Genomic DNA, 25,648 nt, shown 5'->3' with positions numbered 1-25,648 from the left:
AAATCTGGGTGTACTGATGGACTCAGACCTGAACCTTCAGAGGCACATAAAGACAGTAACAAGGTCAGCCTTCTATCACCTAAAGAACATCTCCAGGATTAAAGCACTAATGTCTCAGCAAGACCTTGAAAAACTAATTCATGCATTCATCTTTAGTAGAATTGATTATTGCAATGGTGTCTTCACAGGTTTGCCTAAAAATTTGATGAGACAGCTGCAGTTGATCCAGAACGCTGCTGCCCGCGTCCTCACTAGAACTAAAAAAGTGGAGCACATCACCCTGGTTCAAAAGTCCCTACACTGGCTCCCTGTAGTTCAGAGAATAGACTTTAAAATACTTCTGTTAGTCTATAAATCACTGAATGGCTTAGCACCAAAATACAATACAGACTTGTTGTCAGTGTATCAACCACCCAGCCCTCTCAGGTCTTCTGGCTCAAATCTACTCTGCATACCCAGAACCAGAACCAAACATGTAGAAGCAGGTTTTAGTTCATATTGCTCCACTAATCTGGAATAAATTCCCAAAAAACTGTAAAAGCGCCTAAACCCTAAATTGCTGTAAATCAAGATTAAAAACTTATTTGTTTAGAGTGGCCTTTGAATGTGTTATCTAAACATTATTAGTTACGTTTTCAGGCCAGTTTTTCTTTCGTTTTCTTATCCATCATTCTATTCTCTTTTTTTAATTACCTTTGTTGTTTGATTTTCTGTATCATTGTATTGTTGTTCCTTATGTAAAGCGCCAAGAGTGCCTTGTTGCTGAAAAGCACTATATAAATATTGACTTAACTTGACTTGAATGAAAACCTTAGAAAAGCCTTCCTTTAATTTCTGTGTGTTCATACAGCGAGAAAGAAAACCCATGTTAAGTAATAAAGATGTTTAACAGAATCAGCATTGCCACTCTCACTGGTTGCCCTAATAATAAATAGAAAATAAATGCAACTGAAGCTTTTTCTAAATTTCTACTCTACCCTTTAAGTTAACCAGGCTTTCTGTAAACATTGAATTTGTAATATATGATTTCTGGGGTCAAAATACGATGGGACAGGATTAATTTCTTTCAGACATTCTCCAAAATAGGCAAAAAAAGTGTACAGGTAAAAAATAACTAATTGCCTTAACTAAACCATATCTAAAGTGAAAGCAATAATTAAATGTTAAAAGCTATTGGAAGTGTGACAAAATGTCTGGACAAGGGCCAACATTTATCTTGAAATATGGTAGAAAAACTTTCAAAACTCACTCTTAAAGAACTGCAGCAAATGTTAAAGGAAGATCATTCTATTACAATAAATAGTAGCAGTTGTGAAAACCGATGCCTAGCAGCAAGTGGGTCCTGGGTTTGATTCCTCGCTGGGGGTCTTTCTGCATGGAGTTTGCATGTGCTCCTTGTGCATGCATGGGTACTCCCCAGGTATTTTGTCCTTGTCCCACAGTCCGAAAACATGACATATGTAAGTCTGAGTGTTTGTACATTGTTGATTAACCTGTGTCTCTATGTTGCCCTGTAATGGACTGGCGACCTGTCCAAGATGTACTCCAGCTCAATGACAGCTGGAGATAGGCACTAGCCCCCCTGGTACGCTAGTGACCCTGGAAGGACAAGCGGGATTAGATCATGGATGTCTCAGAATAGGCTTATCGTGTTTTATGTCATTTAGGATTAACAAAATGATATATACTTCTTATAATTTTTTCAAAGTCAGAAGTTTTCATACACCAAGATTACTGTGCCTTCAAAAATCTTTGGCAAAACCCAAAAGTTGATGTCATGGTGTTTGACACTTTAGAAAAGCTGCTTTATTATGTCACATCATGAATGGATGGGTTCTGTGTCTCACAGAAGATTGAGATTTGGTGGAAAATGTCGACATCAACCACAGAAAAAAACATAAACAAAATACCCATGTTGCTGGCTGAAGCTGGTAAGAGAGTGCCATTATCTACAGTAAAATGAATCTGTTACCAGCATGGGCTGAAATGACATGCAGGGAGGAAGAAGTAATTACCCCAAAGGCATCACAAAATCCCATGTTACAGTTTGCAAATACAATTAGGGAGAAAGACCTTCATTTTTTTACTGAAAAAAACAAAAGCCATGAAATGAAAGCTAGAGCAACAATAAGTCTATTAAATGGAAGAACTCCTTCACAAATTGGCTTAAGAAGTTCGCTTAAGCTGCTATTTATTTTATTTGTATAGTTGATTTTTAAATTTGAGACAACATGTGTTGTAAATTGGTGCTATGTAATAAACTGAATCAAAGCTCCTTGATGTCAATTCTATAGAATTTGCATGTGTACTGAAAAATTAAGACAGTACCTTTCACATCTTGCAAGATAACCAATAAATGCTGATTGTTAATTAAGATTTTTTACACAACAATTTACCCCCAAAGCCTTATCAGTTGAAACACAAAGCTAAAAAGTTGTGTGCGAACTAGGTAGCCTACAAACCTGACTCAGTTACACCAGTTCTGTCAGAAGAAATGGGCCAAAATTCCAGCAAATTATGGTGAGAAGATTGTGGAAGGATATTAAAAATGTTTAGCCCAAGTCAACAGTTCTACCAAATACGAAGAAGCTGTATCTAAACGTCTGACTCCTTACAGTATGTGCTTTTAACCATATACATTTACCAGGGGTGGAGGGCAGTTAATGTGGATGTAATAGGTTTCAACTTCATTCCAAGAAAGACACATTCATATGTGGTTGCCACAAAATTGTGCATCAAGAATCAGATCGTGTGTAGTGTTGATGCACATCTCAAAGATTGTTGTTTCAGATAATTACAGGGCCTTAAAACAGGTGACATTAAAGTAGAAAAAATGAAATAAATTCTTAAACAAAGTTTTAGTCTTCCCCTTATGTCTACGACAAAAAGGAAAAAGGAAAAGATTGACATCAGAAACGTGCAGCATGTAATGTAATGACACCATCACGCATGGGAAGATTGATAGAATTGGACATGCTATGACTTCAGGTGGCAGCTGAAGATGAGTGCCTTCTAGTTGTCTTTGTGGTATGACAAAAACAGCTGGATGAGTTTGAGAGTGGACACAATGTCTTCTCGAAACATTCCCTACCCAGAAGGTTATGGTAAAGTAGTAGAATGCGAGAATCAATCCTTTTATTTTTGGCTGGTGTTACAATCAAACAGTAACACAGGGCTACTGCAGCAAAATCCTAGCAAACAAACCTGTGAAAAGACATATGCTTTGATAATGTGTCAATCTGTCCAGTTACATTTGAACTCTTGTAAAAAGTTCTGTTTAGTGTTTTCTTTAAATATGAGTATTTTCCTAGTACCTATTAACATTTTGTGAGTGGCTTGGGTACTTTGCTGGCTTAGAACACAAGCTAATGTAAAACTGCACCCAGAAAAATCATGCAACTTTCTAAATTTGATTTGACTCCTTTAAGATTTGTCAATATGACACGATGCTTCCAGCAAAGTAGGCCTTGGCCTGATACCTAAAGACACCAACAAGGACAAAAAAACTGGTTTCCAAATGAAGCCTGTTAATATTCATAAAAACTTGCTAGCCTCCACAAATTGTGATACATCCAAATGACACATAACAACTGATACTTTTTCCTTTTTCTTTTTTTAGCCACTTCTTGTAAATATACTCTTTATTAATTTGCATTCATCACATAGTTTCTTCATTTACTTCCTTCACTCCAGGGAGTGTGCTTGTGCTGTGTGACTGGTCCTCTGGGCTGCCAGCTACCTTTTCTCTGGGGATAAATTCTAGTGTTTCTCGTCTCAAAACGCTACTTACAGTGGCCCTCTGGGACGTGAGCCTGTAAGGGGCCCCATCTGTGGGAAGAAACATTCAGCTTTCTTTAGCTTGACTGCCTCTAAGTATAAGCAAAAATGACAACCTGGATCTTGAGTTATTCTCCAGGCACATGTCTTTTCTGATTGTAACTGAATATTAAACATCAGTCTCAGTCAACTTTTACTTATATAGGGCATGTATCGACAATGCTTCAGGAACTCAAGGTCTTAGTGTGAAAGACAGTTATATTTAAACATATTTTAAATATGAAACATAGATATAAATATAAAGTTTGGTGCACTGAAACAAATAAATTACCAAAAACAGTTAGCTCTGGAGGAGGACCTGGAGGTCTCCATATCCAAGGATGAACCTCAGGTGCCTACAGAGAAATCTCAAATCTCTTGATAGAGAAGCTATGATAGGAGAACCTGTTTGCACCTCATTAAGTATTGGGTAGACTATCCTTTAACCCCTTATAGTCCTTGGGAGAAGTCTCTGGATGAGGCAGGATAGGTCTATGGGTGAGGTGACTTGTCCTCTACCCCCTCAGGAAACATAGGAGGGTGGAGAAGCTGGTCATTCTCAAACCCCTCTGGGCGTACAGGGACCAATTGTAAGCCAGTTACAGACCGTGTCTATGTTCAAAGGTTTTGATGCCAGACTGGGTTTCCAATCATTTAGAGCCTAATATTCACATTCATTGAGGCTCAAAGGTTGTTTAAAATATGTTTTATGTGTTTCTTTTAATACCAACAGTCAATATAACAACTGAACAATTATTTGTACAACAAACACAAGAACATGTAGTTTTACACTTTTTATTCCTATGTTTCTGGGCTTTTGGTGAACATTTCCAAGCCTCTTTGTACAGGAAGGCTGCAAGTTGTTCTCCTTGCAACATTCTCATACAGATGGCCACTGCATGTTGAAATTATATTCATCAGCGTTACACTTTAATTAGGATCTGCATGCATGAATCTCTGCATGCAGATAATTGGGAGGTCTCATTAATACATAAGCCTTTGGCTTGTGACAGAAAAATATCTCTTAACATTGGCACCTCGATAACAGCAACCTGAATTTCTAGCATTTCACACAACTTGGAAATGCTTTAACTAGCTTTATGTGTGAAAAACCCAATTCATTGTCAATAGAGGAATTGCATAGGCAAAACCTTCAGAAGTCATAGAAGACGTGACCGGACCCTGAGGAAGATTGTGGAGAAGGGCCGATAGCTATCAGGAGATTTTGGAGCACTTCATGCTTCCATCTGCTGAAAAGCTTTATGGAGATGAAGATTTCATTTTTCAGCACGACCTGACACCTGCTCACAGTGCCAAAACCACTGGTAAATGGTTTACTGACCATGGTATCACTGTGCTCAATTGGCCTGCCAACTCTCCTGACCTGAACCACATAGAGAATCTGTGGGATATTGTGAAGAGAACGTTGAGACACTCAAGACCCAACACTCTGGATGAGCTAAAGGCCGCTATCGAAGCATCCTGGGCCTCCATACGATCTCAGCAGTGCCACAGGCTGATTGCCTCCATGCCACGCCGCATTGAAGCAGTCATTTCTGCAAAAGGATTCCCGACCAAGTATTGAGTGCATAACTGTACATGATTATTTGAAGGTTGACGTTTTTTGTATTAAAAACACTTTTTTTTTATTGGTCGGATGAAATATGCTAATTTTGTGAGATAGGAATTTTGGGTTTTCATGAGCTGTATGCCAAAATCATCTGTATTAAGACAATAAAAGACCTGAAATATTTCAGTTAGTGTGCAATAAATCTAAAATATATGAATGTTAAATTTTCATCATTACATTATGGAAAATAATGAACTTTATCACAATATGCTAATATTTTGAGAAGGACCTGTACAGTGTTACAGGGCAAAGTGGAGGTAGAAGAGTAAATCTGGTTAATGGTTTCAGCAGCACCGTCCTTAAAGATGCGTTTTCTTATAATGTCTCTTTAGCAAACTGAGCCATTGGAGATGATGCTTTGAAAAATAACAGAAAAGTGGTCAGATAGGGCAACATCAGTTACAGACACCTTGGAAATGTTTAGACCCTTAGTGATGATCAAGTCCAAAATACAGGGGTTGGACAATGAAACTGAAACACCTGTCATTTTAGTGTGGGAGGTTTCATGGCTAAATTGAACCAGCCTTATGTGTGAAAAACCCAATTCATTGTCCATAGAGGAATTGCATAGGCAAAACCTTCAGAAGTCATATTCAATAAATGTGAATATTGCTAAAAAGTTATTTATTTCAGTAACTCAATTCACCAAGTGAAATACAGGGAATGGACAATGAAACTGAAACACCTGTCATTTTAGTGTGGGAGGTTTCAAGGCTAAATTGGACCAGCCTGGTAGCCAGTCTTCATTGATTGCACATTGCACCAGTAAGAGCAGAGTGTGAAGGTTCAATTAGCAGGGTAAGGGCACACTTTTGCTCAAAATATTGAAATGCACACAACATTATGGGTGACATACCAGAGTTCAAAAGAGGACAAATTGTTGGTGTACGTCTTGCTGGCGCATCTGTGACCAAGACAGCAAGTCTTTGTGATGTATCAAGAGCCACGGTATCCAGGGTAATGTCAGCATACCACCAAGAAGGACGAACCACATCCAACAGGATTAACTGTGGATGCAAGAGGAAGCTGTCTGAAAGGGATGTTCCCAAAATTCCTATCTCACAAAATTAGCATATCATTAAAAGGGTCTCTAAACGAGCTATGGACCTAATAATCTGAATCAACAAGTTAACTCTAAACACCTGCAAAAGATTCCTGAGGCCTTTAAAACTCCCAGCCTGGTTCATCACTCAAAACCCCAATCATGGGTAAGACTGCCGACCTGACTGCTGTCCAGAAGGCCACTATTGACACCCTCAAGCAAGAGGGTAAGACACAGAAAGAAATTTCTGAATGAATAGGCTGTTCCCAGAGTGCTGTATCAAGGCACTTCAGTGGGAAGTCTGTGGGAAGGAAAAAGTGTGGCAGAAAACGCTGCACAACGAGAAGAGGTGACCGGACCCTGGAACACCTCCCGAGGAAGGCGTCCAGGAGGCATCCAGTATAGATGCCCGAGCCACCTCAACTGGCTCCTCTCGATGTGGAGGAGCAGCGGCTCTACTCCGAGCCCCTCCCGGATGGCCGAGCTCCTCACCCTGTCTCTAAGGGAGTGCCCGGCCACCCTACGGAGGAAGCTCATTTCAGCCACTTGTATCCGGGATCTCGTTCTTTCAGTCATGACCCAAACTTGCACATACGTAGCAGGGTATTTAAAAAAAAACGAATAGCTCCCCTACATCGTTTTTAAAAATAATATCGTACACACGTGAGGTTTTTCAGAAAAGTTTTCATCCAAAACCTGCAGAAATATGCCACTAAGTGTTGTGTTAAACACTCCAGACGCGTGTGGGGCAGTATACCTCAAAAATTAAACCTATGTCAGCCATTCAGAATCCTTCAAAACAATCAGGACTTCCTCTTAGGTATAAAACATGGCGCCTGGAGGTTCGTTTGTGTGGACAGAAAAATAAGTTGAACTTCTTTAAATAGTTTTAGAATATAAAGCTGAAAAAACACAAGATAGTGTCGACTGGGAATTGTTCATCATTCATTTTTACTCCACTGTACAAACGAGTCTATAAACAATGGCCGCACATTTGACGTCAGTGCCACAATATTTGTCAGCGATGTGCTGAACCGTAAAAGTCAGTTTGATCATGTACACACGCAGGCTCAAAAACTGAGTTTTTATAAACCTCCACTTTGGCCGGAGTTTTCAGAATTATTCGTTTTTAGTGATGTAAAATGGAGTTTATGCATCGATGAAAGGCCAAACGCATGAAAAGTTATTCGTTTTCCCAGATATCCGCCTACATGTGGAGAAGGCCTAAGTTAAAGGCCTATGTTAAATTACACTTTTGTGCACACTTGAACACTTCAGCTCAGTTTTCTGTCACCTTTTAGACCTGGTTTAGGTTTCAACAAACTTCCACTTTAAAGTACCTCTGACAGTCATCTCTTACAGTGCACTCACAAACTTGTCTGTTATATTTTTTCTTATCTTGTTCCGTGCTAAACAGGTGGTGCTCCGTGTGTTGTTTTAGGAGTTTCTTAGCTGAAAGCAGCTGCCTGCTGTGGCTGAAAACAGCCCAGTGAAAGCAGTTGTGTGTATTAAAACAGAAAAACAGGTTTTAAAACAAAAGCAATGAGAGGAAAAGAAGCTATAAAGCTTCACGGAGCGGTATAGGGAAACTGCAGGGTTTGGTGATGATTCTGTAAGAGTCAATCTGTCTCAGCCACCTCTGTTGTGGACTTTTTTTTTATCTCTGCAAACTGATTTGTCTGATCATGTAAACAATTGCTAATAAATAGGAGATCCCAGCAACACAAGTAAAACTTTTACACTCCTTTTTATTTATGTGTGTGCATTCTTTTAAATGCCGCCAACATCAGTGCAATTAATCAATGTATCCCCTTCGGCTTCTCCTCTCCCGCTTGCTTACTGGTGCTCGGCGCTCCTCTCTGCAGTTCAGTTGCCCGAAATATCCCAAGATAATTTGATAGGGAATTTATTTCGTTTACACATCATACCACACCAGCTGTAATTAATTGTTTTGCTCAGCGTACAATAGTTCACTAACTCCTTTGTATGACTTTCGGGGGCTGTTGCTGTTCCGTGATGTGCGGGTGCCATACTGAAATTGGGAACAGATGTTGTTGTCATCTGACATGACCACACAGATCACTCCTAAACAAAGAATTCCTGGAATTAACAAACAGAACGCCTGTTGCAATACACTGCAACTCTGTATGACAGTGGGCCTCATTAGTGGAATACAATGTTTGTGCTCTTTTTGTGTTAGGGCAGACATGTAAGGAGAGAAAAGGTTTGTTTTTCATTTAATCTAACCTCAAGATTGATGAAATCTTCTCTGACATAAAAAAAAAAAAGGTTTTCACAGCGGTTGAACTTTTCCACAGTTTGTTACATTGTAGCCTCAAACTTCAATGTTTTTGTTGCAATTGTATGTGCTAGACCAACACAAATTATAAATTGTGATTGTTATTTTATTTACTAACCTTTACTGTGATACCTTTAAATAAAGGCCAGTGCAAACTACCCTCAGAAGCCTTTATTAGTGAAGACCTATGTATAAATCTAGCTGTTCTGTGAAGGCCTCAGAGAGTTGTTAGAAAATATTAGTGAACAAATAGCATCAGGAAGACCAAGGAACACAGTGGACAGGTCTGAACGAAAGTTATGGAGAAGTTGAAAGCATGGTTAAGTCCCAAAAATTGCAATGAACTTCGCACAGATATTCAATCCACCATTTGAAAAACGGCAACTGCAAACCTATCAAGAGATTGGCTGGACACCTGAAATGGCAGGTCAAGCAAGGAGAGCATTAATCAGAGAAACAGCAAAGACGCTCAAGGTAACTCTGGAGGAGCTGCAGAAATCAATTACTCAGGTGGGAGAATCTGTTGATAGATCAGCTATTATCTGGGTTTAACATACCTGAATAAAATGGCTGAATTACCTCGTCACCAAGTGGTCAAACACTACAGACTCCTACCTTAATTACCAAATTAATTGATTTTGGTGTGTTAAAGCATATCCAAGACTACATTTCCACAGTAGGCATTTGCGACCCATATCCGATTTTTTCATGGCAGTCAGAATGTTCAAATTCCGACCTTTTGACCTCTAAAAAAAAAACAGAATTGTGCCACTTGGTACTAAATCGTATGTGTATTTGATAGCTATCAAAGTGTCTGCAGTCTGAACGGTCATTTCACATTTCATTTGATTTTCACGTCATTGTCCTAGCTCTGACTTTGCATCCACACAGGCTTCTCTACAGAGGAAGCAGTCAATGCTCCACAAAAGGCCACTGATAATAGTTGTGCTCTCTTTTTTCTCACCTTTCTTCGTCTTGTTATGATCTGGTCATAATATCGTCAGCTCCCATTGTTCAACTACTTAATAATAACACAGAAATGCCGACATCCAATATTACATCCTTAAACAGTGTGCTGCTGTGTGACGTCTACGTACTACAGTCTGATGGCGGTCGCATTTAATTAGTTGTTTCAACCCTCGATACAAAAAAATTGGATTTCAACAAAAAAGCTGAATTGAGCATCAAACCCTGCTGTGGGATCATAGCCTAAAAGTTGCAGGACACAGGCCCTCAAGGACTGGAGTTTGACAAAACAAAGAGTGGGGGGGCCTATCACATAAAATCAAAAAACAAAGTATGTTTTAAGTTGTAACATGACAAAATGTCGAAACGTTTAAGGGGTTTGAATTCCTTTACATTCTTGTGTTGATTGAATTCAGACTCTATAACCTGTAAAATAACCTACAGTGTTATCATACACTTGCACCATGTTTGACATAGTAGGTGTGAAAAGTTACCTAAAGAAACTGTTTGCAGCTATGTTTAATTAGAAACAGGTGGAAGCTTCACCTTGACTGCAGTGTTCAGGCAGTGTTAACACATCATATTTGGCTGCTGTATTGAATCTACTTGAAATGCCCTTCAGACTTCACAGCTTGTTTAGTTGAAGCTCTTTTTCTGAACAGTTTGCTGGTTTGTGGTGTGACACTGCTTCGCCAAAGAAACAAATGTCCTTCTCGCTCCTAAACATGCTACTTGACTGTTGCTTTACTTTGTGGAATCTGTTCAATTGTAAGCACTGAGCTATCCCGTCCATTTTCCAACTGCTCTGTTCTCTGTTAACAATGAAACACTTTTACTTGTGTGTCCTTGGGTTACGAAAAATGTTTTATGTAGTAAAACACCTTTTTCTTTTTAATAATATGACACACTGTATATTTTGTACAATTGAAAAAAAAACTAATATGTAGTGGGAAATATTTACAAAAAAAAAAAATTCTTGATTGCATAATTATTCACCCTGTAATAACAATGCTCTGTTGAAGCACCTTTTGCTTCAATTTCAGCATTCATTGTTCTTACGTACTCATGTTCCAAAACACATAGACTGTAAAAAACCTGAAATAAAGTTCAGATGTTTTAGTAAGATTTTTGCATCATCACATTGAAGCCATAGTTAGCGGAAAGGTTCCAAAGCATCAAAAAGATGTCATTGTTCTAAAGTAACAGGAATGTTTGTCAAAAAAAACTGTGGAAAAATCAGATGCAAACCAGCCAGCAAGATCACCAAGAGGGTTCAACATGTGAAAACATTCTTATGTATTTTCTATTTGTCTGGATTAAGGAGTATGGTTACAAGACAGAAGTCTTTGATTCCAACAAAATATTAACATGGATTGAAAATGAATTTAAAACTGATAATGTTAGTTGAACCTTTGGGCCACAATTTCAGCTGTATGCCATAAAAATAGCACAGTTTATCGTCGCAACATCGTACACACAGTGAAACATGGCGATGACAACATCATGCTCTAGAGTGAAGATGGATAAAAATAAGATAAGATATCAGTGAGTTTGACCCTTCAAGTATATTTTTATTATTTTATTCAAAAATTAATACATAGATAGCTCACAAAGCAAACCAACTAAAGAATAAGCAACAACAAAGACTGACAAATACTTTAGCATACAAAACCTTAAAAAGAAATATGTATAAAGCCCCAGTGATTGGAGAAGGTGCCTTCTGCAATCGCTGATTTTGCATTGTTTGCTTTGCTGCAGAGTTGAATTTAAACCATTTGAGAAGTTTTGTATGTGTACAAAAGCAAGCATCCCGCTGTGTTTCTGACTGTGCCTCATAACTCATCACTGCATTGTGCGGTTTGTCTGAACTCAGGCATCTTAAGAAGCAAAGTTTCAGCGCTCTTTGGCAGACACATAAAGTGACTTTGTCACTGCTGTCGCTGAGCTGCGGATTCATTGCTCACTGAAGCAAGTTTGACAAAAAAAGGGAGTGGAGGTCGCAGGAAAGGCGAACCGTTGTGGGAATGGAGCTTAATACAAGGTCTGTTGAAAACTTATTATGAGGGAAGTGACACAAATTAGTAAGAGGGCCATCTCATCTGTGTGTTCCATTGTAGGCATAGTTCACAACAGGGTTTTGGTCCCCTGCCATTATGGACTGTCATCGGAGCAGGGATGACAAGAAAGGACGGCACTAATTAGCCCTTGTCATCCAGATGACATTCTAATCACGTGTTTCTGGTAATTACTTAACTTTACAATATCCCTACTTATCTTAGGTTGACATGATAACTCTTGTCACTAAAATGAACATTTTAGATCGCTGGATAAAGCCGGAGAAGATGGGAAAGCATGGACTCCACTTTTAAGTTCTTGTGTGCATGAAGAAAAAAAAGTACATTTGTTGCAGACAGTGGACTGGCATTTTCCACATTTTGTCATCGAACAAGCACTTACGTAATTTATTTCATTGGAATTTTATGATGTAGATCATGTCAAAATGAGGTGAGATCCTTCCATGTATCCATGCAGAAATTAATTAAACCCTCATAATTAGATCAATGAAATATACAGCAGTAAATGTTCACATTTTAAAGCTATAGTCTGGGGGGCCCATTTGGTGTATGTTTTAATTCTTCTTTCTTTTGCAGAAGTGTATCACTATGATTGAGTTAACAACAATCACATATGATATGATATGAAATGCGAGCCTAATCTTTAGAGTATCAATTAAATAATGATCATATTACATGGATAAGATGTCATGAAACAGTAAAATGAGTATATCTTCACACTCTGGAACTGAGGACTGAAGAGGCCTGTATGGAGTCATACATTAACTGTGACTGTCTTATATTTTTCAGAAGTAGAAAACTACAAGTATAATCAAAGAAAAATGTATGATGATTTTCTATGTTTCTACAATTATAAAATGTGATGAAGAGGGGTAATATTAATCAACTGTGATGCATGAATAAAAATGAAGTGATGTTTTTGTTTTAGCTATAACTGGTGTGAGGGCTAGGAGCAGAGAAATACTGTGTTAGAAAGCTTGAGGCTGAGCATATAAGGAGGGCACCATGTTCTAGGAGCCAGAGGCAAAGTCATAACATCAGGACAGGAGGGGCAGAGGAGAGCCAGCTTCACGGGAACTGGGGATGGATGGAAGGTCAACGAGCAAGCTCAAGTTATAACAAGCATGGAAGCGAGAAACGAGAAGCCAGTTGCACGCTGTTTTTCATCAGTCTGAAGTTCGAAAAACAGGCAAAAGTCATGGCACCCGGATGGGAGCGGGAGTCGTGAAGGTCGAAAAACAGGCAAAAGTCGTGGCACCAGGATGGGAGCAGGAGTCGTGAAGGTCGAAAAACAGGCAAAAGTCGTGGCACCAGGATGGGAGCAGGAGTCGTGAAGGTCGAAAAACAGGCAAAAGTCGTGGCACCAGGATGGGAGCAGGAGCCGTGAAGGTCGAAAAACAGGCAAAAGTCGTGGCACCAGGATGGGAGCAGGAGTCGTGAAGGTCAAAAAACAGGCAAAAGTCATAACATAGGGAGCCAGCTGCACGCTGTTTACAATTCTGTCTATGGAGGCTGGGAGACGGCACCGAAAAGTCACAGTGACCACGTAACTCAATGATGGGATATCTTGCCCGGCAACAGGGGATGAGCAGTGAGGCTATCTGCAATATAAAAACTGTGCCAAACAAAGAAACGGGGTTGTTTCCTCGCAGAAGACCAGCGAACAAGATTGGACGGAGAAAGAAGCTACAGATGAATCAGAAGACTGGAGACGCAGCCCACTGACAAATTCTACATTATAAAGAAGATCAACCCGTATGCCCTGCGAAGAGCTGCAACTCAAAATTGATAATCTGAATTTCATTGTTGCATTTTTACCAAGACAACTGAAGTGAACTTGGTCAGTGAATAACTGGTTGCTCTAAGTTTCAGGCTACTGGTAGTCCTGAACCAACCTCAATTACATCTCAAAGGTTTCCTTCAACTATTGAGCCTCTGGAAGTTACCGACCTTTGAAACATATGCCAACAAAGTTTCTGTTTTTTACATTTAATTTTTTTTTTTATTGTTTTCCAACTTGACCATCGAATCCCCGAGCATCAGCGCCTGTCCACTTAGAGGAAGAGAACTGAAGATTTGCCTTTCACCCAAGAAGACAATCACTAGTTGCCTACTAAAGAAATAATTCCAGTCGGATCCATGGTGAGCCTCCGTCTCCAGAGCCTCTTCTGCCTTACCAGTTTCAGCATTAGGAAAAGATAGGTTAGATTGATTGATTTATTTTTATTATTCAAATTATTAAGTTTTTGTTAAGCTGTTACTGACCCCTGCAAAAGCATTACTAATTAAAGAAAGCATATAAAATTCAAGATCTATTTTGAACAGTCAATTATTTGAGTCACCTTATTTTTGGGTTTTTCAGTGGTGGTAAAAAGTCGTGTTGCCTGGTTCCAAATGATTTTAGGAAGTTTTTATGGGTTGCCTTAAGCCAAACTTGTTAAACCAATGCCCTTGGGGCTCGTGCTGAGCCACTAAAATCAACCTAACCCATATACCAATTGCAAGTTGTAAAATAGGGAATGAGCAGCCATTAATGGAAGTGACTGTCGAGGAGTGGATGACTGCTGTGGGCTACTCAGTTTTCCAGACCACCAGTCGACGAGAGCGAGACTTTTGGATGCAGGCTGTTAGAGGTTAGGCGTGTCATTTCCTGACACCAGCTTAAACAGATTTTCCAGTAAACCTGCTTAGTAAAACCTTCCAGGTTTAGGGAATTCCAGATCCGTTGGATGGAGAGCTGGATTGAGCAATCCCCTTAGAAATAGGGAAGTAGGAGGGAGGGGTTATCACATCGGACAACGAAAATCAACACAAAGTAGTGAAGAAATGTGAAGTTGAACCTTTTCCAGATACAAATTGGAAAAGTGTGTCATGCATTTGAATTGTGCCCCTTTTACTCGGATGCCCTTAAATGAAATCAACTACAAAAGAAGTTGCGTTTTTAAAACATGGACTCCACATATATGTTATTTAATCTCTGCATGAATCCAGCTCTCCTTTGAAGGCCCCAGATGTTTGTTAGAGAACATTACTGAGGAAAGTGCGTCATGAAGACCAATGGACACAGCAAGCAGGTCCAGAAGAAAGATGTGAAGATGTTTGAAACAGGGATAGGGGATTTGACATTGCAGAAGAATATCATGAAGAAAGTCCAAGACATCAACGATCCTAAACATACAGCCAGAAATAATGGGATGGTTTAAATCAAAGCATTTTCATGAGTTGGAACGAACCAGTTACATTCCATTGCTAAATCCCATTCAAAATATTTGGCTAAACTTAAAAACTGATCTTCACAGGTGCTCTCAATCCAGTTGGATGGAGCTTAAACTATTTTACAAAGAAAAATGGCCAGACATGTCAGTCCCTAGATGTGTAAAACTGGTAGAGACATAACCAAAAAGACTTGTAGCTGTAATTACAGTGACAGCTGGTTCTATAAAGTATTGACTCAGGGGACTGAATGTAAATATATGCCACGTCTTCAGCTTTCAAGTTCAAGTAATATGAATACGTTTTCCTGAGAGGAAGCATTTTTAAACTAAACGAGAACACTGGCAAGTATGTGCTTATCAGTCTGCACACCTTTCTGGTTGCTTCAGTTGATGCCTTCACAAACCTCTACCAACTGAGCTGGTTATATGCAAAATTAAAAAAGGGGATTTATTAAACAGCTAGCTGACAATAAACATGGTTCCTGAACACAGGTACTTGAGAGCTACTCATTTACATCTTGTCTCATCCTGCAGACAGATTCAATCATGTATCCACATTTACATTAAAGTGAACTGGACTTTTTTTGTGAGAACGGGAAAAATAATTCCGGTTTTACGTTTTTTTGTTGCCCAAGGAGATTATCACATTTCATAGAGGAATCTTTTTCCAGACTAGTGCCTTCTGACATACAAAAAGTCCTTGAATTTTCTTCTAAGCAGACCTGCTGTGCCCTGTATAGCAAAACAACTCCCTAACTATTCCTAAACCTCTCCCTGTAGGTAGCCATTAGCTGGGACACTTGTGACATCATTTGGATTGGTGACCTTGCAGCCCATGAGGGACCCCCGGCTCGCTAGACACATCATTGAATAATACGCACCTCTTTTTCTGCGTGAAGGTTGGGGAGGAGCATTATGTTAAAATATGTATCCTTTTCCATTGTGGTCCACCGTGCCTTGAGTGGCTTCTGTTTTTTGGTGTCGCAGCGCCTGTCTCGGCTTCTCCTGGGCTCGCTCCGTCTCCGCAGCTATGGCCTCATTATGTGTGACAGCGCTTTGAGGAGGCAGGTGGAATAAAAGGAGAGAAGGGAGGAGGGCTTGCTGAGAAGGGATAGGCCTTCTCCTGCTCCTGATATCATGGATGAATCAATTGATGCTGCTTTGTGCACTTTTTCTGCTGACCCAGCAAAACAGGGAGTGAAAAAATATTCGGCCAGTTGCCTGTGGCATGACAGCTAGAGTTTGAGTTTAGCTTGCTCTGTCACTATTATATCGCCCCTCCCCACTCCTTGTGCTCATTGTTACTGTGTGCACACTCACAAGGCAAGGAAATTTGTGCATACACTCCCTCTCTCACACACATCCCTTTGCTCCAAAATGCATTTGTCGCCTGTAGAGTTATGGCATTAGACTGTCTGCTAGATATTAGGGTAGCAGGGGTAAATCTAGATGATGGATGATTTTTGTTGTGCAGTCAGAACTAGTGCTTGATAAAAGGACAACACAGGACTGATGCTGAGACAAACAAATGGTGGGGAGAAAGCAAAACTCCCATCAATATCTGCTTCTAACCAACTGATCCTATTTGAATTGGATGCTCCCACTACAGGGCATCACTATTGCCTATCAGAGAAAGTTTATTTAGAATGCCACCATGCCAGGTATTTTAAAGATATCTGTTGTTTTAAGCACACTGTTCTCTGCTGCATTTGAAAGGCAAACTGTTTTATAGATGCTCAGTCAAATGCTTCTCCGGCATCTTTAGCTGTGCAGAGAACAAACCCACTGCTGTCTTGTCTGTAAGAGGAATAAATACTGATACGCTCCAGCGACATAGTATGTTAATTAAATACATGCTTATTGAAATTCAGTGACAGCTGGATTTTCACAGTGAGCAGGGGGCTCTTGCTTCTCCCCAAGAGTTTAAAACATAATTGGTTGACAGCAAAAAGTAACACACAATTAGTTTGGAAGGTTTAATTAATATTATTCAAGCGAGGTCCTGGATGCGCCCTGCAAGAGGGCTGACTCTCGGTAGCGGATGCAGCACATGTTGATGGGTTAGGGCAGATGGTCAAACTGTGATCTGTGGTTGGAAACATAGCATTTGTTGTAAATAAAGTTACCTGACATGGAATTATTTTCTGATAACATTGGCTGTCTTACATTTTGCATGTTACCTTAAATTACTGCTTATTATTTAAAATAAAACATAATCAGCCAACAACCAGGGTTGCCAGCTTAGCGATTATATACAAATACCTCCCTCACACCCTCACAACCATAAAAGTGACAACCAAATCTAATGACATGCAGTTCCTTCCAGCTCAACTCATTATATTATTTTGAGATAACCCCTTATGTCAGATACAGTGCTCTGAAAAGGTATTTGCCCCTTTATGGACTGCTCCTTCTTTTACTTTTTGTCACACCTAAAGATGTACATAAGAAAACAAATTTTAACTAGATAATCCTCCAAGGCAATAGGGCCATTGGGCTATCGGCTTTTTTTTTATATATAAGCTATACTCTGGATGACTTCTGGCCACTGTACGTCAGCTGCTGACAGAGTGACGAACCATTTGGAAATTCCAAGTTGACGAAATGATAAGGAATCCTTCAAAAAAGTCCTGAATCCAGATGGTGCTCAGCATAACCACCAAAATCTAGTCATCTGTTCCTTGTCCTAATACTCACCTTGTCTGAAATATTATTCTAAATCTGTTCATATTATTATTATTTATTATTTATTTTTAAAAAACAGACAGAGAGACAAACCACCAGCGACAAAAACATAACCTCCTTGGTGGAGGTAATAATTGTGAAAGATAACCAGATTAAATACAAAAGGCAGTTTATTTTTTAAATGTGATTTTTTTTAATACCCAAAAAAGGCATTCTATACCATCCTGGAGCATTGTGAACACATAACTGCCCCTAAACCTTATAACCAGTTGTGCCACCCTTGGTGTCAACAACTGCCCTCAAGCATTGATGCCTCAAATGAGTAAAGCAATGAGTCTTTCACATAACTTTGTCCCACTTTTCTCTGCAGCCACTTGGGAGGGTTTTCAAGCATTAACATCTTTTAAATCCTAAGGCAGCAAACCATGATGCTACCACCACCAAACTTGGCTGTCAGTACGCCGCAGTAGTGTTATGCTAGATGGTAATGGGACACATACCTTTTTCACAGAAGTTTCCTAAATGTCTTGGGGATCACCATTTGTTTTTTTTTTTTTGCAAATATGAGCTGGGCTCTTGGGGTGTTTTTTCTGCAGCTCTATTCACTTTAAAACTCTCCATAGCTATACGTTTTGCCCAATCTCTTTCTTATTGTTGAATCATGAACACTAAATATAGCTGAGCCAAGTGAGGCCTGTAGTGCTTAAGATCTTATCCTGTTTTCCTTAGTGACCTCAGGATGTATTAATCTTGGTAGACTGCTGAGAAGGTTCATGACTCTTCTATGTTTTCTCCATTTGTGGATAACGGCTCTCACTGGGGTTCCAAGATTTAGAAATTGCTTTGTTTCTTCTCTGTTTAAGAATTGCTTTAGATCAGAGCATGATGTGTTGCTATTTGGGATTTTGTGGCCTACTTCATGTTGTTAGCGGTTCTATGAAAGTGACCTCTTGATTCTACAAGCCGGACAGTAATGAGCTCTGGATGTGACCGATGAAAGTGAACTCAACTTTTCATAAAATGTGCTTAATCACAGTTAATTCTTGTCTAAACAAGGGGGGGGGTTACTTCTTAACATAGGGTCATATCTTTTCAATCAAATTGTTTTGTTGATCTGAAACATTTAAGTGTGACAAAAAAAAAGCAAAACCTGACAATTTTTACTGCACTGTATGTATTTCCAACAGTTTCTGACACATTCATAACTATCTTACAGCATGCATTTCCCAGCTTGAATTGACACCTTCTTGTGATATCTTTCAACATAGTTTATTCACAACAAACCTTATAATAAAACAGTCATGTTTTATTTAGGTTTCATTCAAATTGACTACACAGTTTTATAGAAATACAGAACCTGTCTACCTGGATAGACCAACTTATTACCCATGCATCACATACATACTGGAAGAAACCCTTTGTCTTGTGTAGTTAAATCAGACAATAAGACTAATTCAAATCCAACTGTTTAAGCCAAGCTAATGTTCAAGGGTTTTGTATCAGGATAGACACCCATGTACATTTACACTTGGATGAGCCAATTCAACTTACAGATCCCTAAACCCCGTCTACTTAAAACAAGTTCAGCTACACTATAACTCTGTTCCTCTTTTTATCCCTTTGTGACTTTGACACCTGGATACCTCTGTGAGCCATGTATCAAATTCGCTTAAATGGCCTCAGATGGCCTATGAACAACAATTCGCTTTGTTTTGGGCTATTGTACAAAGCATTAAAAAGCTATTTGCTGGCAGACTTCTTGTGCAGACCTGCAATTGGTCGCCCCGACGTCACTCCCCTGGTGGATGGTTATTGTCGCTGAGTGGTTGGGGGAGCGAGAAGAGAAGGGGGCATGAGACAGTGGGCGGTTGGGAAATTACAAGCTTTATTGAGCTGGGCTCCACAAGAGGCAAATGGAAGTGAATTAAAACTGAGTAACAGTGAGCATACAGACACATAATAAACATTCAGCATTTATTTATGCCTGAATCATGTATACGAAGAAATAGTGAAGAACCAGCCAAATAAATACACTAAGTGAAAACAATACATCTTGTTTGCATTTTAATGTGTTATTCTAAATAAAAATCATAAATATGGTCAAAGGAGTGAAATTACCAACATTCAAAAAAAGAGAACTGGGTGTTTTACCTTATCTCAACTCTAACATGTAACTTTTGCAATATAAAATTGTGTTTTGTGTTTGAATAGTTTTAAAACACATAGTTTTGTCCTAAAATACAACATTTTAATATATATATTTTTAAACTGTGTCCTGTCCAGCAGAGTAGCGCTCAGAATTGTTGTCAGAATTCCAAGAAAAAGCCCAACAGATTAACTTTCACAAGTGGAGCATTACAGCTAACGCTTTAGAGCTCTGCTTGATATTTATAAAAGAGACTTTATGAGAAACTGCTTTGGGATCATTTCAATTGTTACGGAGATAGAAACGAAAAGGAAAAATATAAGAAACACGAAAGAGAGAGAGGTGGGGCAAGAAGGAAAAGGGGAGAGAAGGACAAAAGAATGGAGGAGAGAAAGAAGGATAAAGAGAATACAAGATAACACCCTGCTTGCTTCATCATCTGCAGAAACATTCATATTAACAGTTTTTTCACCAAAAAATGCACGGTACTAATGAATGCAAGATATATTTAGTGGTAAATGCGGCTCAATATCGAACATTTGTGTATATGTTAACACCTGAATCTAAACACCTGTGGGTCTGAGTGTGAGCGCACTTGTGTATATAAGGTTTCTCCATAAAAATATGAAATAGCGAGTGTGAGGAGCTACAGACTTGCCCCCTTGGACCCGGGACAGATACGGAGGAGAATCGAGCCATAGACATCCAAAGGCCCCCATGAGCACAGGAACCCCAGGAGAACCGTCGCCTGGACTACTGCTACCCCCTCACAGATGAGCAGGGGAGACTCCCAGGGGAACCACCCAGCAGCCACACTGCAGAAGCCCCAGGGAGCTGCAGCGACGAGCCCACAGGCCCCGCCAGCAGCCGTCTACGCCCGAGCAGATCCAGCCATGAACCCAGAGACCCAAGACCGTGGGACATGTCACTCCCCAAGCAGAGGCCTGACAGACTCCAGTGATCCAGGCCTCGGCAAGCAGTGTGGTATACTTTTTGCAGTGAGCCGGCACACACCAAAGCACCGAGAACCACAAGTACACCAGCGGGCAGAGACACCAACCACCGGCAGGTAGTGTGGCAGGAAGGAAATAGATCTAAACTGATCCAGGAGGGAGCAGTCCAACAGCCAACCTGACAAAAAAACAGGCACACAGTCATAATCACACATTCCCATCCTCATGTATACACATAAAAACAACAAAAGACAAACAACAATGGACGTCGTACACTCACTCACACTCCCCATAAATACTCTATATTCCCAGGTCCAGGTGCCCATACCCCACAAGGGCAACCAGCCCCGGACCCAGGAGGTGGTCCCCTTCCCTCTGGGGTGGAGACCGCCCAAGCACCTGAACCTGGGCTGGGCTAGCCTGGGCTTGTGCCTGAACCCAGAGCGACCCTGGCTCGGACCCCAGTTCCCAGCGACCCCCATCCTAATCTGGAGAGGGGGCCATGTACAAAAGAGGGGTTACATGGTCCAAACTAGCCCGCCAACCAGAGCCGCCACAGGATGAAACAGTCCCAACCCCCCAATGAATTCCGATCCTAACTCCACGAGTCCCTCACCCCCAATGAACCCCAACATGAATTTCCACACAGGGCCACCCCCCAACCAGGACACAGATATCGAACACATACCCCCGAACCTAAACACCATGAATCTCCTCGCCACAGCACTGGGGCACACCCCCACAGGTGAGCTCCATCCCCAAAAAGCCAACAAAGCCACACCCACACAGCGCAATTCCACACACAGCCCCGCTCCAAGCAACCTTGCCGCATCCTGCCCCACACCACACAGCACACCCCGATGGCAAGGCAAGGGCCCCACGCAACGCTACTGTAGCCCCCGCTCACAGGCCCAGCAGGGCAGACACCACCGAGCACCGCACCCACAATGGAGCCCCCTACCCCACACCAAGATGGGACAAGCTCACCCAGCAAGAAGTCCCAGGCCAGCGGCAAGCAACCGGGGCCGGCGTCCCCCACCACGCCCCCCCGCAACCACACAACACACTACATCAATGCCACTGCAACGATAAACAACGATGCAACAATTTTTTTTTACTAGTTTTTACTAGAAAAACTTAAAACTTTACTTAATTTTAGTGGGTTATGATTGCAAATAATTTCTGCTTACAACTCCAAAACAGTAGGTGGCAGTATTGTGTCTATGTGTACAAAGTTGTATGTTGCAGACTGATTTCTTTAAAAGCCACTTGAGCATTTATAGCTACTTGCAGAATCCAAGAATTTAGAAATGTTCCTAGGTGTGCTAAAAGTTCATTACAATCAATTTGTGTATTGTACTAGTATAAAAAGTAGCTGTAACTACCATCAAAAATTAAGTATCTCAAAAGGATACTGTACAAGTTCAAATAGCCCAAGGAAATTGTTAGTTCATCACATTTACTCATACACATCTAGTGGGATTGAGACTTGGTAATTAAGTAACAGTAAGGTAAATGTATCATGATCACCCAAAATAATTACATTTAGGTCACTCAACAAAATTATTTATTGCTAAATGAAAGCATTTTATTTAGGTCGCAATTAGTTCCATAATTTGTTTACATTACGCGAACAAGTTATTTATTTGTGCAAATCTGGCCCTTTTCCAACTTCATATTAAGATAAGAGATGGATTCCAGTCTTTATAAACCTCAATCATCATGAGTATACATAGTCAATATCCTGTGTCAATACTTTGTCAATCCACTTTTTACTTCAATTACAGCAGCAAGTCTTTTGGGGTTTGTAAGTCCAATCTTTTACACCTTGAAAAAGATTTTTTTGCCCATTTTTCCTTGCAAAGTATTTTAATCTCCATTCAAATGGATTGAGGCCAACTTTGAGGATACAATTTCAAGATTTGCCACGATTTCTATATTTGATTAATGTATGGACTTTGACTGGTCCATTCTAACTTTAATATGCGATTCCATTGTTGCTCTAGTTGTATGTTTAGAGTCACTGTCCTGCTGAATGGTGAACATCCACCCAAATCTCCAGTTTTCTGTGGCCTCTTCCTGGACTGCCTTTATTTAGCTCTGTCAATGTTATCATAAACTGTGACCAGCTTCTCTTTCTCTGCTGCAGAAAAGGGTTAGCGTAACATGATGTAGCCACCACTATGTTTTACAGTAGTGTTCAAGGTGATCTGCAATGTTAGGTTTTCCTACACACATAGCATTTTACATTTTGGCAAAAAAAAGTTCTGTTTTAGTTTCTAGACTAAGGCACCTACTTTCATATTTTTGTTGGGTTCCCTACATGGCTGCACAGGGGAGTTATTTTGGCTGACAAGGGTTTTCTTCTTTCCACTCTCCCATGGAGGCGAGATTTGTAGTCTGATTAATGTTCTCACTGCGTAGCCTGTCTGCTTAGCTGGACTGCTGTGTCTTGGCCGGATGAGGATTGAACAATGCTGGTTGAGGCGACAGAGCTTGATGAATTCCATTATACACAAAACATACATTGAACCTATTTCACAACTTTATCCCTGACCTGTCTGCTATGCTGCTGTCTGTTCACCAATCTTCTCTTACAAGTCTCTGAAGCCTTCAAAGAACAGATCAATTTTATTTATGCGCACCATATTAAAAGGGGATACATATAAATGCAGGATAGATTTTTCAGATATTTCTTTGTAAAAAAATCTTGTTTTCCACCCACTTCAGAGTTAAAGGCAACGTAGTTTCAGTTGAGGTTAATAAAAGCACAGAAAACAATTACATTCATTTTATCCCTGACCTGTCAAACAGGTACGGTAATACACAGCTGCAAAACAGATGGTATTTCAAATGTAAGCTATTAGATCAATAAAATGCAGATAAAGTTAAAGTATTGGTCTTAGAAAGCCTTCTTGTCTCCCAAAGGTTTATTGGCCACAATGAGCATCCACAACAAAATTCATAAAAAGCTCTTATAAATAATAAGTAAAATAACTGCAAACCACACAATTTTATTGTAAAAAACACATTAAACAACTGTCTATCTAAGACCAAAAAACTCTGGAACCAAGGATGTTCTCAGTGCTTATGGTGCATAAATGAAATTCAGTGAGATAACGTACTTCCAAAATGTGAATAAATTATTTCAATTCAAGCTCAAAGTCTGATTCTCTTTCCTTTTCCTAATCTGAATCCATGGGTAATTCAGTCTGTCTTGGAGAGGTTGACTATGGATGGCCACAAATGTTAGCCTTCACTTTTTACCCTCGATGTTCTATTTCATCCCTACTGTCAGAGGCGGTGCTTCAAGCACTGAATGATCATTGTTGCGCATGCGCAGGTCGAGAATGAATAACAACAAAGTCACCTGACCTACTGATGACTCTCGTGAGTCTATATAGTCACATGTCACCGGGAGCTCAGTCCCTTCTTTCTTCTTGCGTGCAGGTTAGTTGAATGCAGGTGTTGTCTTGTATTCATTGTTCCTCGTTACTCTTGCTGCTGGTAGCCTCGTCATCAATTGTGGTCAGAGCTGTGGGTGGATCTTGCCCTCCAGAGGCTGCACAAGCTGCTTTTCCTCCAGACTGGCTGTTGTCTGGTGAGATTGTTTGGCTCTCCAGTGGCGTGCTGAGTCCATTTGATTTCTTCGACAGTGGTTTTGCTGTTCCTTATTTCTTGATTATTGACTCACCATTAGCGTTTTCTGCTCGTGCTGAGTTTGTTTTATTCTTTCAACAGAATTACTGTTAGTTTTCATTCATACATTGATCGTTGACTCGCCAGTGGCGTTTTCTGTTCATGCTGAGTCCATTTACTTTTTTCGGCAGTAGTTTACTGTTTGCTTTAATTTATTTCTTGTTTGTTGACTCGCCAGTGGCATTTTTGTAGCTTAGTGCTGTTATTGTCGCGACAGGGTCTCGATGGCATTTTCTGCCCATTTGACCTCTCTGTTGCTGCCTGTCTGACTCAGGTGCCCAGGCTAGGGCGCATACTCTCGACGCTGGTCCATGCTCGGCACCATGTGTGACTGGCGCAATCATCTTAGACTGAGCCCTTTAGGAGAACACTGAGGGCTCTTCTGTGGTTCCGGGGGAGCTCTTTGGCTCAGCTGAGCTTGAGGCCTTGGAACGCACAGCCCAGGTCTCCCAAATAAGGCAGCAGCTGGTGAGTCTCCAAAGGCCTACCCACCGGCATGTTGCTGCTGGTGCAGCAGCAAGCTTGTTCGGGGGTCCTTCCCCCCTCATGTTCCTTTCTTGGGGTCCACAAGCACGGCTCCTACACCAAGACCAGCTCGGGCCCAGGGGGACCATGGTCGGAGCCAGACTTCCCGCCCAGTTTGGGCCGCTCAATCTGGTCGGCATTTCCCCAGGCCTTCCCGGGGCCAGAGGGCCCACCGGTAATGCTTTGGAGCCGGCGGTCAGATTTTTGTCCCCGGGACAACTCCGTTGCTAACTACTTGTGGGTGTTGTCCACTCTATCCCAAGGATATCGTCGTCAGTTCCGCCGCCAGCCTCCTGTCCCCAGCCGGGTCAAGTTGACGGTCATCTGCGACCCAATGAAGGCTCAGGCCCTGGACCAAGAGATCTGCACATTGCTGGCCAAGGGTACGATTGTCCCAGTGGACCCCCTGGAGGATCCAGAGGGCTTTTATTCAGATTATTTTCTGGTTCCCAAGAAGACCGGCGGTCTTTGTCCAATGATAGACCCCAGGGGTCTGAATGCTTTCCTGAGGGTCATGCCCTTTCACGTTGACCACCACCAGGGACGTCCTGCAGGGAATCTCCCAGGGCAACTGGTTCACGTCTATCGACCTGGCAG

The 25,648-nt window shown here is 40.8% G+C and overlaps 1 pseudogene; it reads right to left on the bottom strand.

Moving 5' to 3' along the window:
• LOC124880325 overlaps positions 1-25,024 on the bottom strand; it is a 99,019-nt pseudogene extending 73,995 nt beyond the window's left edge.
• Between the last annotated feature and the right edge of the window lie 624 nt (positions 25,025-25,648).

This window comes from Girardinichthys multiradiatus, chromosome 14 (genome assembly GCF_021462225.1).
Source record: "Girardinichthys multiradiatus isolate DD_20200921_A chromosome 14, DD_fGirMul_XY1, whole genome shotgun sequence".
Classification (NCBI taxonomy): domain Eukaryota; kingdom Metazoa; phylum Chordata; class Actinopteri; order Cyprinodontiformes; family Goodeidae; genus Girardinichthys; species Girardinichthys multiradiatus.
The sequence above is the reverse complement of the archived record's forward strand: the minus strand, read 5'-3'. Positions and strand labels throughout refer to the sequence as shown.